Source organism: Podarcis raffonei, chromosome 5 (assembly GCF_027172205.1).
Source record: "Podarcis raffonei isolate rPodRaf1 chromosome 5, rPodRaf1.pri, whole genome shotgun sequence".
NCBI lineage: Eukaryota > Metazoa > Chordata > Lepidosauria > Squamata > Lacertidae > Podarcis > Podarcis raffonei.
The window spans coordinates 46,731,127-46,749,066 of NC_070606.1; positions in this window are offsets into that span (position 1 = coordinate 46,731,127).

Here is a 17,940-nt window from a genome sequence, read left to right on the forward strand (position 1 = left end):
CTTCTTGCTTACAAACAGTCCAGGGGATGGCATTGCCTGTCAGCTTCCTCCTCCACAGTCTCAGTGTTGTCCTTGTAGAATTAAGCCAAAGGTACAGAGCCTAGGACTTGTCAATCAGAAAGTCGGCAGTTCGAATCCCCTCGACAGGGTGTGCTCCCGTTGCTCGGTCCCTGCTCCTGCCAACCTAGCAGTTCGAAAGCACGTCAAAGTGCAAGTAGATAAATAGGTACCACTCCGGTGGGGAGGTAAACGGTGTTTCTGTGCACTGCTCTGGTTCGCCAGAAGCGGCTTAGTCATGCTGGCCACATGACCTGGAACCCTCGGCCAGTAAAGTGAGATGAGCGCCGCAACCCCAGAGTCAGCCACGACTGGACCTAATGGTCAGGGGTCCCTTTACCTTTACCTAGGACTGGGACAAGATTAGAGTGAGTTGGCTCTGGCGCCACCGGATGGTTAGTCTCTCTAGCTTCTGCCCTACCAGTCTCAATGGGCACCAGCCACTGCCACAATCCACACAGAAGTTCTTCCATGAAAGGCCTATTGAAATCCACAAGAACAGTGTGAAATGGCTCCCTGTACAGCTGGGGTGATTTCAACCATGGTTTCGGTAACCCCATACAAAAGAAGGCTTTCATGGTTGAAATAGTTGCCACACAATGGGAAAGTGCTTTACTCAAAGAGCTAACACATAGGCCACCTGCTTTCAATTTTCTTTCAAAGATATTATCACACTACATAGGACAAGCCCTACTTGGGGCAAATCTTTCCTACTCACATACAACCCCACAGGTCAAGGGGGGTTGTTAAGAGACAGTTGCCCTATTCAGGCATTTTGTACATGGGTACATTGCCGCATGAGCAGCAGGGATGAGCTTGCTAGGTCTGCCCTTCTGTAGCCCATTTGCACTAGTTGGAAGTCAGTAAAGAGGTCAGTTCTACCCGTGGAAGTTCCCTGTGTGTTTTGGAACCTCGATTTAACCTGCACCTTTAGGGTAGCTCTCACAGCCCCTCAAGCAAGCCTGGTCAGTTTTGTATCACAGAAGACAAAACAGTGGATTTCAGCTTTCCAATAAAATTAGAGCAGTTTCCTAATTTTCTGTTGCAGCAAAACAGTCCTAGGAAACTGGTGGGAAGCATTGTCAAGGGCAAAATTACCATGCACACAGAACAACAAGGCTTGCAGAAGTGGAAACAGCATAGCATCTGCTAGAGTAAGACCTGTCACAGGAACTTTGAGTTGAGAGTATCAACAAACATAAAGCTAGATAGATGTGAGCCAGCTAACACTGTGTATTTAGACTTAGAAAATGCTTTTGATGAAGTATCTCACCAAAAACTCCAGAGTAAGCTTAGCAATCACAGGATAAGAGGAGAGATCCTCTTTTGGATCAGTAACTAGTTAAGGAACAGGATGCAATTAATAGGAATGAATGGACAGTTATCCGAAGGTAGTACAGTATGTATAAATTGAAGTCTCCCAAGGATTGGTATAGGGACCTGTGCTTTTTAACTTGTCCATCAATGATTTAGAGTTAAGGGTAAGCAGTGAGGTAACCAAATTTCCTGATGATACCAAATCATTCAGGGTTATTAAAACAAAACAAAAAGACTGTGAACGGCTCCCAAAGTATCTCCTCAAACTGGATGAATGGGCAGTAAAAGTTAAAATTCAATACAAACAAGTGAAAACTGATGCATGCTGGGGCAAAAATAAATAAATCTAAATTTCACATATACACTCTTTGGGTCTGAACTGGTAGTGACTGACAAGGAACAAGACTTTGGGCTTGTAGTGTATAGCTTGATGACAGTGTTGACCCAATGTGTGGCGAATGTGAAAAATGGCAAAACCCATTCTGAAAAGGAACTGAAAAATAAAACTGCCAATATCATAATGCCATTATACAAGTCCATGGTGTGGCTGCACTTGGAATACTGTGTACATTTCTGGTTGCCTCACCTCAAAAAGGATATTGATAAGCTGGAAAGGTTCAGAAAGAGGCAGCCAAAAGGATCAAGGGGGTGGAGTGACTCCCCATGAGGAAAGGTTGCAGAATTGTGGACAAGGTGAGCAAGAGGAGACGTGGTGGTGCTATATAAAATTATGCATAGTGTGGAGAAAGTGGAGTGAGAAATATTTTTCTCCCTCATTAGCACAAGAACCTGTGGACGTCCAATGAGGCTGAATGTTGGAAGGAAGGAAAGGAGGCTTCATACAGTGCCTAGTTTAACACCATACAGTGGTACCTCGGGTTAAGAACTTAATTCATTCCGGAGGTCCGTTCTTAACCTGAAACTGTTCTTATCCTGAAGCACTATTTCTGGGTTAGCGGACTGTAACCTGAAGTGTATGTAACCTGAAGCGTATGTAACCCGAGGTACCACTGTATATTATTTGCTCCCAGAAGTTGCAAGGGTCACTAACTTGGATGGCTTTAAAAGAGAATTAGACAAATACTTGGAGGATAAGGCTGTCAGTTGCTACCAGTCACAATGTCTGTGTTCTACCTCCATTTTGGGAGGCAGGGTGGGCAGAGTGTGCTGCTCTCAAATCCTGCTTTTTGGCTTTCCATAGGCATCTGGATGTTGGACAGGATGTTGGACAAGATTGACCACTGGTGTGATTCCGCAAGTGTTTGCTTATGTTCTTGGACCCACTGTCAATTACAGCTCTTCTTGAGCTTAAAGCTATTAGATTAGTCAGTAACATGTATACCATTTGTTACCGGATTACTCAAAAGGGAAATAATCAGAATATGATCAATATCCATTGGAAGCTAAGTTACAATTTGTAGAGAAATGTACTTCTGAAGTAATTTCAGATTTATGTTCTTGCTCAGGCTGAATTCTGTCTGTTGGGTGAAGATTAAAGCACTCACACCGCCTCTCATGTAAATGAAATCTGATTTCATATCCATTCCTGATTTAACTAGTGCAACATGCAAAGCGATAATTATAGTAAATACGCATTTCCAGCATGCAAGCAGATGGCTCTGTTAAGGTGTGGGGGAGATTAATGTTGATATATATGTAGTTTATCTTCCATACTTGTCAAGAAACACATATAATGATATACCAGAACCTTCACTTATCACTCAGAAAGAGATAACAGGGCTGAACTGGTAAGACTTAGCATCACAGGCTGTCACTGCTGCATTCATTTTTGTCTATGCATGGTATAGAAGACAAACAAACAGGAACCCAGCAATGCCATAGTACTCCTCAGAACAATCACTCTCCCCCTTCTCTGCACTCCAGCAGAACTGAGGTGCCTTTCAGAACTGCGTGACAGGCAGAAATTGAATAAATGCAGCTTTTTCTTTACTGCATTTCTTTACAGTAAAAAAAGTAACTAAGAATTTAACAACCACCATTGTAATTTGATTTCTTAAACTACATTTTAAAGGGCAAACTCATATTTTGGTTTTGCAGGTAGCTATTCCCTTTGATCCCAAGCTCTGTGTCCACCAAACAGATTTTTCAACTGGCATTCCTGCAAATTCAGGTAACAGGGTTTGGTAAGCAGGAAGAGGCTGTGGCAGAGGGCAAATACTTTTTTATGGCAATGCATCACTGATCATCCTATGTATGTATCTCACATTGGAACAATAGGCCCAATTATTTTCAAAACCAAGTAATGTCCAGAGAGTGGTGGTCTGACCTTGTCTTGCATATGGACAAATTGAGGCAGCCCCTTGTCTGAATGATCATGAAAATGCCAAATTGTGCAACATTCGGCAATACAGTAAATAAATGAAACTCTTTCTGGACTAAAAATGGGGGGGGGGAGTGAAGAAGGGGAGAGGAATATACGATGAGGTAGCAGTTCTGGTTCCAGCACCACTTTATAGGAGCATTTTACTTAAAGTCTCTAATTAGATGTGGATTAGCTCAGCAAGTTTACATCTAAAAGCTTGCCAAAAAAATACTACTATTATTATTATTTGCAGGAGGGAAGAAGTCAGCAATTGAACAAACTGAAAGGCCACTCAAATATTTCAAATTAGGCTCCTTTTTGGCCATCAGCAGTTTTGTGCATGCTGCGTCTCTGCCAAGGTGCAGTTTTGTTTTGCTTTCTTTGAAATGCACACACTGGCTTCTGAATATTGGCATCTAGCAACCTTACCCAATCCTCCTCCTACTTTTGGCTATAATGAGCATATATTCAAAGATGCACTGGGAAGCCCATGCTGTTTAATTGCCTGGTGCCAGCCCAGGAAGAAGGCAGCCTTACAAACAGGCCATGCTGGGTGGGACTAGAAACAAAAATATGAAGATAAGAGGCCCTGTGGAAGTGAAAAGGCATCTAAAATCCCCCCCTTTTCCAAGTTTGGCCACATTTCTCCTCTCTCAGATTGCTTTCCAGAAACAATTATTGTACCATCCTATATGACATATTTGCATTGATTGTTGCTTTTAAATGGCTGCAGTTCTTTCAAGCTGGCATCATCTTAATAGGTTTCTTCTCGTCTGTGCCATCAGTTGAGGCACTCAAAGCAACTCAGTGATAGCTGTATTGCTTAATATAAACTATTGCACTGCCGTGATGTTCTGTGTTTGCGCTGGCCAGAGAGTACATGGGATCCAACCGAGAGAGGGGGAAATGAGTCATGCTGCAGCAGCAGCTTGCCTGAATGCTTGACTGAACAGGGAAATGCCAGTTAGTCTGCAGACTGTGAATTGTGTCTGTTCAAAACAACTGTTTTGAAAAAGACTTTATGGGGCGATGCCAGGCGAGGTGGTGCTCCAGTTAAGCAAGTTCCATGGAGCTCAATGGGGCTTAATCCCAGGAAAAGGGGATCTCAGAGCTGCAATCTCGGTCATCTTGAGGGTATAGATCTGGGCTGCTGTCCAGCGTTTGCCCATGCCCGCATTATAATTATAAGCTAGCCAGTGTTGTGATTGTCGTATTGTTGTTGTTTATATCCCACCTTTTCCCCAGACTGGGGAAACAACAATTAGTTGAATGAGTTGCTTCTGCACAAGCAGCATTACCTTAAACAGACTGTTTTCATATCTGTATAAAATAGCCAGCTTAGATGAGCACATTTTGAATCAGAGTTTCTCAAGCAATGCGCAAGTAGTATTAAAAGTGAATCTGGGTGTCCAGAACATAGGAAGAGCCAAAGGACTGTCTAGTCCAACATCCCTTTCTCACAAAGACCAAGTATAGGTACTTCATTCCCTTAAGTGCTTTATTTTCAATGTAAAGATTTTAACTGCTCACACTTGGATATTTGTCTGCATTTAGGTTTGTCTTTATGGTTCTGTCAGGGAACTGACATCGGAGCCAGAGGCGGAGGCAAGGCTCCCAAGCGATGCTGGAGAAGGGCCCAGCAGGGAGAAAGGCAGCTCATCGGCTGGGGAAGGAAATCAGCGTAACACCAGGGATAAAGGGGGGCAGATGGGGGAATCGGCGAGGGGGCTCCAGGACTCCAACTTAAGATGAACTTGGAACGGGCCAAGGAAATTTACAAGAGGCAGGCAGACAAGCACCATCGGGAAGGGGAGACCATACGGGTGGGAGACCGGGTGTGGTTGTCAACCCAAGGGTTACCCTTTAAGGGAGGGTGCAAGAAGTTGCAGCCAAGGCGGCTGGGACCTTTTGAGGTAACACAGCAGGTGAACCCCGTGGCATTCAAGCTCAAGTTGCCTGACAGCATGAAGATACACCCGGTGTTCCAAAGCTCCCTACTCTCACCGTACAGGGAGGGGCGGGAATTCCCGGGGCGAGAGGGCGAAGTCACCACACACCCGCAGGTAGAGGAGAGGGAACACCACAACCAAGCCACAGAAATACTCGATTCAAGGTGGCGAGGGCGCCAGGTGGAGTACTTGGTAGCTTGGGAGGGAGAACCCAGGTCAGAAAACATGTGGGTTCCCTCGGAGGCAATCAATGACGGGTATCTTGTGGAGGAGTTCCACAGCCTGTTCCCAGATAAACCAAAACCACTAGCGAGATTCTGGGAGGAGCAATTTGGAACCACAGATGATGAAGAGGATTTTGTGGGTTTTCCTGCCTCCGAAGAGGAGGGAGGAGAGGCGTCAGAGGAAGAAGAATCAGACTGGGAGGCCCACCCCGCAGGAAGAGATCGGAGCGGGTGGGAAGCGGGTTTTGAATCCTCAGAGGATGGCGTCAGCTCCTTCCGGGGATTCCCCGCATCGAGGAAAAGGGACGAAGTTGGATCAAAAGGTCGGGCCAGGGGTGGAGGGGGTCCTGGGGGGGAGGTGGATGTCAGGGAACTGCCATCAGAGCCAGAGGCGGAGGCAAGGCTCCCAAGTGATGCTGGAGAAGGGCCCAGCAGGGAGAAAGGCAGCTCATCGGCTGGGGAAGGAAATCAGCGTAACACCAGGGATAAAGGGGGGCAGATGAGGAAATCGGCGAGGGGGCCCCAGGACTCCTCGCTGGAGACCAGCGGGGAGAGCACGGGTCCTCCGCTACCCACACCCACCCTGCACAGAAGACTTCCGTGCAGGGAGAGTAGGCGTAGACTTGGCGTCAAAGAACTTCTTTGCTGGAAGAGGTTCAAGAAACGCCCACTGATGGATTCTGCTAGCGACTGAAACAGCCACGAAGTGAAGGGTTGTCCAGACAGAAAAGGTTTAACCAGGCAACCTAGCCAGGAGTGGCGGCAACTTACGCACGAGCAACCCCTTATAACCATTACAGGTTCTTCCCACAATCCTGAATGACAGGTGTACTTGGGAGCAATATCATTGGTTTCAATAAATACCGTATTTTTTGCTCTATAAGACTCACTTTTTCCCTCCTAAAAGGTAAGGGGAAATGTGTGTGTGTCTTATGGAGTGAATGCAGGCTGCGCAGCTATCCCAGAAGCCAGAACAGCAAGAGGGATTGCTGCTTTCACTGCGCAACGATCCTTCTTGCTGTTCTGGCTTCTAAGATTCAGAATATTTTTTTTCTTGTTTTCCTCCTCCAAAAACTAGGTGCGTCTTGTGGTCTGGTGCGTCTTATAGAGCGAAAAATACAGTAATTCCAACTCATGGAAACTGGTTGGAATGAAGGTTTCAGAATTTACCATTGTTAAAGTAGTTGAATTCAAAACACCCATTATATTAAAACAAAAGTGTACTGTGTTTGAAGAATAGATCATATGGTGAATGCATCATATGATGGTGAAAGCATGTGCAGTTTGGACATGTGCAAGAGTCCTGACTATGAAAATACAGCTGAAAATTGACAGGTGTGATGGGTTAGCTTCTCTTCTGCATTCTTTTCTCCAGCCATAGTATATCATTTGCCAGATGAAATCTTGCTGAATACAGAAAAGGCAAACCTCTTCATCACCTTTTGTATATTTCAGTTGACATTCATCCAAAGAGACAGAAAATGCAAGTGATCTTTTCAAATAATTAATCATAATTCTTAATTATCTTTTAATTAAAGAAGGCAGCATGGCTTCTCTAGGGGCTTTTATGCCAATTTGCTCGCTTGCCAATTTTAAATTGTTCCATCTGAAGTTTGTTTAGATCCCTTTTTTACTTTCCATTTCTTTGCAAATGGGGTTTAGCTATTATCAGTGAATTGGGCCATTGTTCTGGGTGAAACTTTTATTTCTAGGAATGCAAATGCTTGCTCAGACTGAAAAAGCATTAAATTTACCCACTTGCATTGTATAGTAGCCCTATTGACATGCAGAACTGATAAATCCATTCATTCGTGATCCCATTATATTAGCATAAGTCCTGCATCTGGCTGCTAATGGCCTTAATTTTTTATTAATGTTTCCAATAGTCTCCCTGTGTTTTCATTGTATTGCATTATTTACACATAGTTATGACTGTGAATCACCTTGAATACATGTCCCCCCCCCAATATGAAAAGTGAACAACCAAATCAAGGATTAATCACTGAATGAGCAAGGAAGGAGGTATACAGCACACAACATCCTCCACTGTCCTGAGAAAACCCCTTAATCCTGATTTTATTTTATTTCATTTTATTCTTTGGTAGATTTACAAAAAGAAAAACACACACCAATAAATAAATTTTAGAAGGGGGCAAGATTAAACACGAATGCACAAAGCGTTTTTTGTTTAAAAGCAAGACTCATTGCGTTCCGTTCTGCTCACCCTTTCTTCCCACCCAGGGTGACCCTGCCCTCTGCCTGCCCCTCAGAGCCAGCACGTCACACAGGGCTGGGCATCAGCAGCACCCTCTCCTCCTCATCCGCTCTCCAGCAGCTGCTACAAGCTGCCCAAAGGAGGGTGCTGGCAGTGGTGACCACGGAGACACAATGAGATGCTCCCTCACCACTGCAACAGCCACCGTCATTGTCGTTCATCCTCCTTCCTGAGGTTGACGGCAGCACTGGTGGAGGAACGGGGGGGCAGAGGGAGCACACTGCCCGCAGACCATCGGGGAGTGGGGTACCATTGCAGCTGCCCCCCAACATGTGCCACGCACCCCCACCGCCCTGGGCACCATGCCCCCAGGCACGCCCACACCTGCTCTTGGCCCCCGGTGCCAGAGCATGCAGCTTCGCCACTGGACAGCAGCAGTGCTGGAGGGGAAAGTAAGAACATTATGGGATCAAATCATAAAGCAAGATGGCTTTCATAATTCTGGGACTGTTCCTGGAAAACAGGGACACTTGGAGGGTATGTTTCTGAGCAATAGCAAGCTGCACCGTGCAGGATCACTGCCTTTGGCATAGAGTCCTACAGGTGCTATGCTTGCTAGCTGCCTAAGTTCAATAGCCTAGAAGCAAAACCATCACAGAACACACTAGATTGGTCCTCAGTTCACATACACAGTTGTGCCAATGCTCCTGAAGTTCTAGAGGCATTGAGAGGCGTTGGATCAGGCCATGATCAGCAGCTAATAATTGCATTGCTGATCTTATTAACACCCTACATTTAAACAGCTGTTCTGTTTGTAATGAATGGAAATATCTGCCGTGCTGCAGAATTCAGGTGCCAATTTCATCTCCTTGCCGTGTGGGCGTATAGCATCGACAAGCAGCTATTTTCCTCCACAGAGCCAGAAATGATTTGTTCTGGGAAAACAAGCAAATTTCTCTTCACCACCTGGAAGTGGTATTTGGGTTGGTACAATTTTAACCCTTTTTAATTTTTTTGCTGTAAATATATTACATATTGAGGTTCACCTTCCTCATCAATGAATACGAAATTGCTTGACGATGCTCGCCTCGGAGACAGAACTGTTAAAATCTGAGGATAAGGGCCAGGACATATTGAATGACACTTCTGCTCCATAATCATGGGGAGTAATGATATAATAATATAAGAATAACTCATTATTTATACCCCGCCCATATGGCTGGGTTTCCCCAGCTACTCTGGGTGGCTTCCAACTGAATATTAAAAACAATACAGCATCAAACATTAAAAACTTCCCTAAACAGGGCCACCTTCAGTTGTCTTTTAAAAGTAAAATAGTTGCTTATTGCCTTGACATCGGCTGAGAGGGTGTTCCACAGGGTAGGTGCCACTACTGAGAAGGCCCTCGGTGCTAGACCTCAGTGTCTGGGCTGGACGATGGGGGTGGAGACGTTCCTTCAGGTATACAGGACAGAGGCCGTTTAGGGCATTAAAGGTCAGCATCAACATTTTGAATTGTGCTCAGAAATGTACTGGGACCCAATGAAGATCTTTCAGGACCAGTGTTATATGGTCTCAGCGGCCACACCCAGTCATCAGTCTAGCTGCTGCATTCTGGATTAATTGCAGTTTCTGAGTCACCTTCAAAGGTAGCCCCACGTAAAGTGCATTGCAGTAGTCCAAGCTTGAGATAACTAGAGCATGCACCACTCTGGCAAGACAGTCTGTGGGCAGGTAGGGTAGACAGCTGCCCTGGACACAGAATTAACCTGAACCTCCATGGACACCTGAGTCCAAAACGACTCCCAGGCTGTGCACCTGGTCCTTCAAGGGCACAGTTACCCCATTCAGGATCAGGGAGTCCTCCACACCAGCCCATGCCCTGTCCCCCAAGAATAGTACTTCTGTCTTGTCAGGATTCAGCCTCAATCCATTAGCCACCATCCATCCTCCAACCGCCCCCAGACACTCACACAGGACCTTCACTGCCTTCACTGGTTCTGATTTAAAAGAGAGGTACAGCTGGGTATCATCCGCATATTGATGGACACCCAACCCAAACCCCCTGATGATCTCTCCTAGCGGCTTCATGTAGATGTTAAAAAGCATGGGGGAGAGGATGGAACCCTGAGACAACCCAAAAGTGAGAGCCCAGGAGTCTGAACACTCATCCCCCACCACCACTTTCTGGACACGGCTCAGGAGAAGGGAGCGGAACCACTGTATAACAGTGCCCCCAGCTCCCAGCCCCTCAAGACAGTCCAGAAGGATGTTATGGTCAATGGTATCAAAAGCTGCTGAGAAATCCAGCAGAACTAGGAAACAGCTCTCATCTTTGTCCCTAGCCCGCCAGAGATAATCGACCAGCGCGACCAAGGGCATAATGTTCAGTTAATTATTCATCCTTTTAGAAACACCAAGAATTATTTTGGGTCAGTACAGAACATATGTGTATGTTTGTAGGGGAGAGAGTAGTATTGATGCAAAATGCCACAGTTCCACACAACAAGCAAAAGGATTGTTAGCAGGGGGACAGAAGTGCTAGCATTGGCATTAACTAACACAATAATCCTAGTGAGTCAATGCACCATAGGTGGTGTGTGGCTTTTAAAAACAAATAAGCAAATCAAGGTCATATATAATCATCTCAGGGCTTCCCCTAACTATTGCTCAGACCACTGCCATCCTGTAGCCCTTGCAGGGACTCACTGTCTTTGGAATGGTATAATTTAATGTTCACATTAAAAGGATTCTGGGTTGTTTTTAACATATGAATGATAAAAACACATCTACACATGGCTAGATCAGACAACATGCCTGCCTATGTTGGCTAATAGAATTATATTACTCTGTTACCACTTGCTCTTGGCTATATTAGCTGTCTGCTTGTTTGTGAGTTATAAATAGCCACAGACTGCATACTCGCTGTCTGCTAACATCAAGAAAACAGTGATTTTAATTCCCTCAAACAAGACCATCTCAGGTTGCAGGTCTATCTGGAATGTTTCAAGTTACCTGCAATTTTTAATTCTTTCTTTCTATCAGAATATATATATATATATATATATATATATATATATATATATATATATATATGTTAATGATTAAAATGGAAACAGAAGCTGTTTGTAGAGGCCACTTTGCAAAGAACTCTTACATATCGTGGTGAGATTTTATTCCTTCTTAAGATGTAAGTATTCAGCAGAGTGAAAAGGGGCATCTTTTGTAAGTTGCTTTGAGTCATTTTTACAAGTTAAGCAGCTAATAGACTGTGGTGGTAGTGGTGATAATGATAAATGCTACCAATAATTTTTCCCTTCCTCCTATGAATTACATGTAACAGACTGCCAACTGAAAAAGAAAGTTGCCATTTACACTTGGCTGTAATATGCATTTGCGTGTTGAGGTCCCCAAGACACCCCCCAAATAAACACAGTTGACACATAATTTTAGTTTAAGGTTTTTGGCATAATTTTGGCCACAACTTTATTAAAATTACAAGAATGTGAGTGGTTGCTTAGGCATTGGTTGCGACTATCTGACCCTGTGCAGGGACGGACTGACATTCACACGCCTGCAAAGTCAGAAAGGGAAAACATTTTGGGGAGAGAGACGGAGCTGGGTACTATGCCTCACCTCTCCCCAAATGCCCCCAGGGGCTCTTGAGTGGCCCTAGCCCCTTGGCAGGGGTTCAGACAAAAGCATGGTGAGCCCCTGGATTCCTTTAATGGAATACCCTTGCAGCAGCAGCATTTGGAGGGACAGGCACAGCCAATCCATACCCCTCCACCAATCAGTTCATAAAACCAATGCCTAACCACAACCTTACAAGATGTGACGATTTGCTACGCAGTAGGCAAAAACCAAATGGCACCAGCCAATCAGCCAAATGGACAAAATTCCTACCGGGCCCCTGCCCCAAAAGCAGATGACCCCATGACAGGCATAGCAAGGTCAAGCGAACAACCCTGAAGATAGGGAGGGAGGGCGGGTGATCCGATGCGCGCAGCGAAAAAGAGGAAGCTCAACGCTGCGCACAGGGTATTTAAAGGCTATGGCTGTCAATCGCAAAATGGCAACATATAAATCTCCCCAGCAACAAGAAGAGCTCAGTGATAATGGTGGCCAACCTGTTTCCCGCCCAGCAACAGTGGGTGTCTTGATAGCCCCCACCACAACACGTGCTCAACACGCTTAAGACAAGGGTTGGGAACCTTAATCCCAGAGGCCAAATGTGGCTTTCCAGACCCCTCTTATTTACCCTTGAGACTCTCCCTTGGCTGTACAACCCCCCCCCTCTTTATTCTCAGGTCACACCCTTCACTAGCCTTGCTTGCTCCCTCCCAGAGTGTTTCTGCTGACTGGACTGTGCCCTCACATTCTGATATTGACTCTTGCCTGCCTGAGTGGAGAACGGGGAGGTGTGTGAGTGTATCTAGAAATTAGTCTACTATGAAAAGGTAAAATCGTATGTGATATCAGATGTGAGGCACGTAAAGGTGTGGCTGCCATCAATGAAACCTCTTGCAAGCAGAACAAAGGTGAGCCCACCTGATGATGGCAGATGATTGTCCGGAGGGCAGCCTTGCCTACCTGTCAGACTTGGCTGGTGGGGGCTAGGGGGAAGGAAGGATGTGGCACGCTTGCTAGATGAGCTCCCCATCCCAGCTTAACTCATCGTTAATGAAAGCATGGCGTCTTTCCATTGCGACGGTATCTCAAATCCAAGAGCAGAAGCTTAACACATTGCTGGTTATAATTGTGAACTACAAAGACCTGAAAGACAAAACATGAGTCATCACTCTCAGGCGCTGATGTGAAGTTTCAGCAGTCCTTTCTAGTTTAACTGGGCCCCCAATGCTTACTCTTTTATGCTACGGTCAATGCACTGTCCCTTAAAAACAAACAAAAAAACATTACAACTTCATGAGCTGCAAAACTTCCTTTTAATGGTATTTATTCTACTACCCCTGGATTGATATTCATGATTTGATATTCAACAGTATTTAGAAGTTGGTTTGCTGGATGTTGGTTCTTGCCAAATTATTCATTTTCATTATTCAGTGTGATTTTTTGCCATTATTCATCATGTGTGAGAAAGATTTTATCTTTCCCTCAGTGTGAAGAACATGACACACACACACACACACACACACACACACACACACACACCAGTAATGTCAGGCTGCACTCGGGTGCCCATTTACCAAGGAGTAAGCATAGGGAACTCAGCTGTCAATCTCTCATGCGAGTCTTCATGAAAGTTTTGTGAATACAATCTGCTCATGTCTTCATATATCTTTAATGGGTGTTTAGCTTTGAACCTTTTAATATACCTCAAGTGCTTTATGATAAAGCTTCATTCACACAAACACCCACACACACACCCCAAAACTACACAAAGAAAAAAACAAACATTAACAAACAAGAAAATAATGTAAGTTCAACACAAGGAGCTTTTGATAATATAGTCAAATGAAAAATGAAAAATCAGGATCAAATTAACTGGGTGCAATTATAAGATTCTAAATGGGGTATAGAAATACAGCTAACAATTGCCTATTTACAAACACCACCAGATAAAATCGTATTTCAATAGGATTTTCCACCCTTGTGATTGCATGGTCATATATTATTATTGTTTCTATTTTTAATTCTCAAATGTACTGTAATCAATTATAAACAATTTATTGATAGTATAATTCCCCAATGTATTGTAATCAATGATCAATTACCAATGAACATGTGGGTGTTTGCTCTGCTTAAACTACTGAGAGAAAACAATAATAAACAGGACTTTGTCTCTGAGAAAGCAATGGAGTTGACCATATTCCAAAATGATTTAGAGGCAAGCAAACTTCCTTGAAAGTTTCAGATAGATAAGGCGTGATTGGCTTAGCTGAAACTGCATGATCAGGACAGTGGGCTTTCAGAAAGGACAACAGCATCCTCATAAGATCCCAGTAAAAATAATTTTCTATTTAAAGAATTTATATCCTGCTTTTCACATGTGTCTCAAAGCAGCATGCAAAGAACAAACAAAACATACAGTGTTACCGGATTTAAAACAGATTAAAACATCAGAAAATAAAATTGGAGAAGCATTTGTGGTGTGAAGGCATCCTGAAATGAAACTGTTTTGTCCTGATGCCATCAAAGAGGGAAGATGCTCAGAGGGCTGAACAACAAGAGACAGGGAGAGTATAAGAAACGTGAGGACCGAGCCATTTTGGGGTGAGTCTCTGCAGCAGCCCAGGGAGCAATGTGAAGCTTCCACTACCACTGAACTACATCCATCCCTTGGTGCTACTAGCCTGGCCATCTAGTTAGAAACTATGTATGAATGTTACAATTGGGAGCTCTTGACTATTGCAACAAATAGAGGTGTGCTTGTGTCCCTTCCCACAAACTGGTATCATTGCAGTTGGTGTCTCCTCCAATCCCAAGTTCTACTCATGACAGGTTGCATTGTTAGTGTCAATCTGCTATGTTACTTTTCCTCAACATGGCAAGATGAGCAGGACCCAAACCCCAAATAACTCTTTGAAAATATTCTGCAGCTAATATGCCAGGTAACTCTCTCTCTCTCTCTCTCTCTCTCTCTCTCTGTGTGTGTGTCCCTTACTTGGCTTTGTAATTAACAAAGGAGTAAAAAAAAGGTAAATGTAAAGGTACCCCTGCCCGTTCGGGCCAGTCTTGAAAGACTCTAGGGTTGTGCACTCATCTCACTCTATAGGCCGGGAGCCAGCGCTGTCCGCAGACACTTCCGGGTCACGTGGCCAGCGTGACAAGCTGCATCTGGCGAGCCAGCGCAGCACACGGAACACCGTTTACCTTCCCGCTGGTAAGCGGTCCCTATTTATCTACTTGCACCCGGGGGTGCTTTTGAACTGCTAGGTTGGCAGGCGCTGGGACCGAACGACGGGAGCGCACCCTGCCATGGGGATTCGAACCACCGACCATACGATTGGCAAGCCCTAGGTGCTGAGGTTTTACCCACAGCGCCACCCGCGTCCCTTAACAAAGGAGTAAGACTGAGTAAAGCAAACTGAAAGAGGGAAATTACATATTTTATGGATAAATGAAAAGAGACAGCAGTGCCAGACAACTTGCATAAATTTAACAAGATTCTTCTGAGAGGGAATAATTTATTGTATCCTCCAAAAGAATGACATTTGAGACTCCAAATTTTAGGGCTCAAATTTGGGCTGTTTTAGAAGTTGGATTCTGAGATGGTTAAAATGGCTATGCTCCTAATGGTCTTTTTTTTTTTTTAATGGTTATTGGAAGAGTTATTACTTTCACATCCACAATGAAATCTTTTCAGTTTCCTCTGCTTTTTCTCTGATGATTGGCGAAGTGGTGATTATTCATAACAGCCTCATGACACTAAAGCATGTCAGTCTCTTTGATATTCCTTTGTACAGATTGTCACCATAAATAGCAAGCAAAATTGCTTCCACTTCTGAATTAGTGGGTTGTTTTTCCCCCAGCCTCTGACACTCCGGTGCCCTCCTGAAGTTTTGGGCTATAACCCCCATCAGCCCCGGGCAGCGTTGCTGCTGCTTTCTGCCTGCAAATAAAACATAATTGACAATTTGTGTCTCCCCACCCCCACCCCCAATTTCATCATGGTAGACAGCAAGGTGAATAACACAGTTTTTGGTGGAAGATGAACTGCAGCAGAATGGAAACAGGGCTGCACACAGCAAATACAGAGGAGAATGAAGCACAATGCCTCTGTTCATCCCTAGCAGCTGGTGAATGGATTCCCCAAAGGAACTAATTCCAGTGCAAGCTTGTAGAAGTGGGTGCTCTTACGCAGTTGAGGGCAGTCAACTGCTCTCCAGCAGCTAACAGGTACTCATTTGGTTACCTACTAATTGGAGACATTAAGAGAGATGATCCCACAACATTCATTTCCTTCTCTTTGGGTCCCCATACATAACACACTCAAGCCCGGGCATTATTTGGCAATGGGAAAACTGTGGAAGGTCTAGGGTGTTTTTTTAATAACATCTGCTTACCGGAAAGCATGCTGAGTTTTCTCATTGCATTCAAGTTCTGTGTTCCTCCTCACCACGCACCAAGGGCAGGCTTTGGATTTTCAAATTTCAGCAGTGCAAGGCCAAAATTGTTTTCCACAGGTACTCAGGATATGTGGATCAGGTAACAGTGACTGGCAGTGACCAGCCAAAGCATAGACTAAAGAGGTGCACTAAAGAAGACAAGAATGGAGCAAAGGTACACAAGTAAAGCAAGACCTTTCTTACACCTTCTGTTAAATCACAGGCAGCTTCCTTTCCTTGCATGTTCTTAGCTTGCTATTATAGACACTCTGCTGGCTCCTTCCCTTGTTTGCATTCATGACTTCACAATGCCTATCAGAAAGCTCACCTGGAACTCATGCTGCTTCATGAGCGGTGCCTGACAAGTAAAAATTAAAATTCTGCAGCAGGTGGCTGAGGAAGTGTAAGAAAAGCAAAATATTTTATATCATCTTGGAGTATGTGGAATGGCAAAGGAATGCATGCCTCCTCTCTGTCTGTCTCAATATTGGAAAGTAACTGCTCAACAAGAATGTGCCAAGGGAAATATATGATCAGTACTATGTATTTGAAGGGACTTAACAGTGATTCCTCCAGGGATGCCGGTGGCGTTGTGGGTTAAACCACAGAGCCTAGGACTTGCTGATCAGAAGGTCGGCAGTTCGAATCCCCTCGACAGGGTGAGCTCCTGTTGCTCGGTCCCTGCTCCTGCCAACCTAGCCCTTTGAAAGCACGTCAAAGTGCAAGTAGATAAATAGGTACCGCTCCAGTGGGAAGCTAAATGGCGTTTCCGTGCGCTGCTCTGATTCTCCAGAAGCGGCTTAGTCATGCTGGCCACATGACCCGGAAGCTGTACGCCGGCTCCCTCGGCCAATAAAGCGAGATGAGTGCCGCAACCCCCCAGTCAGTCACGACTGGACCTAATGGTCAGGGGTCTCTTTACCTTTACCTTAACAGTGATTCCTACAGCCTTGTGCATACTCAATTGGAAATTAATTGACTTACTTCCAAGATAAATGATTTGGGAATGTAATTTCAGTGCAACACACACACACACACACACACACCATTCAAAACACATATCCATTCTAAACATTCAGTTGTAGCCAACGTGGTGCCCTTCAAATGTTGTGGGACTACAACTCCCACCAGCACCAGATGGCATTGCCAATGTTCAAGGAGAATGGATGGAAGCTGCAGTCCAGCAACCTCTGGAGAAACCACATTGGCTGTTCCACACATTCCAATATGCAAGGGAAGTGATAACTTCTTGCAGAAATAATAGACCCTCACTACCATTAGCTCAGCTGTCCAAAGGAAAGTTGCTCTGCCTTAAATCAGGAGGAGGAGAAGACTGGGGCTACAGAGGCTTCTTGGGTATGTTCTGTGGATTTGGAAATTTGTTGCTTCTAATGCATCCCTGAAGGAAAAGCAGTACTGAAAGCATTCACTAACTGGATTTCTGCTCATCAGGGTTGATGAGAGATGTAGTCTATCAACATCCAGGGTAGCTTACTCTAATGGAAATATGGGCAAACCAATTTTCTGGAAGGGCATATATGCAACCCTAGCCCCCTTCCAGTTTCATATAAGCAACCTGATAAAAAAATATAAATTCAATCTTATATTGAAATTTATATTAAATTTAAAAAATATTAAATTTGCACTGTTTTGTCAAGATTTAACCACCATTCATCTCTATCTGATTACAGTTCTCCAACCTCATCCCTTTCTTTAGCCTCAGCCTTGCAGCTTATTAATACACAAAGAAACAGTTCTCACTGCTTCTGGAAACGCTATTTGTCAT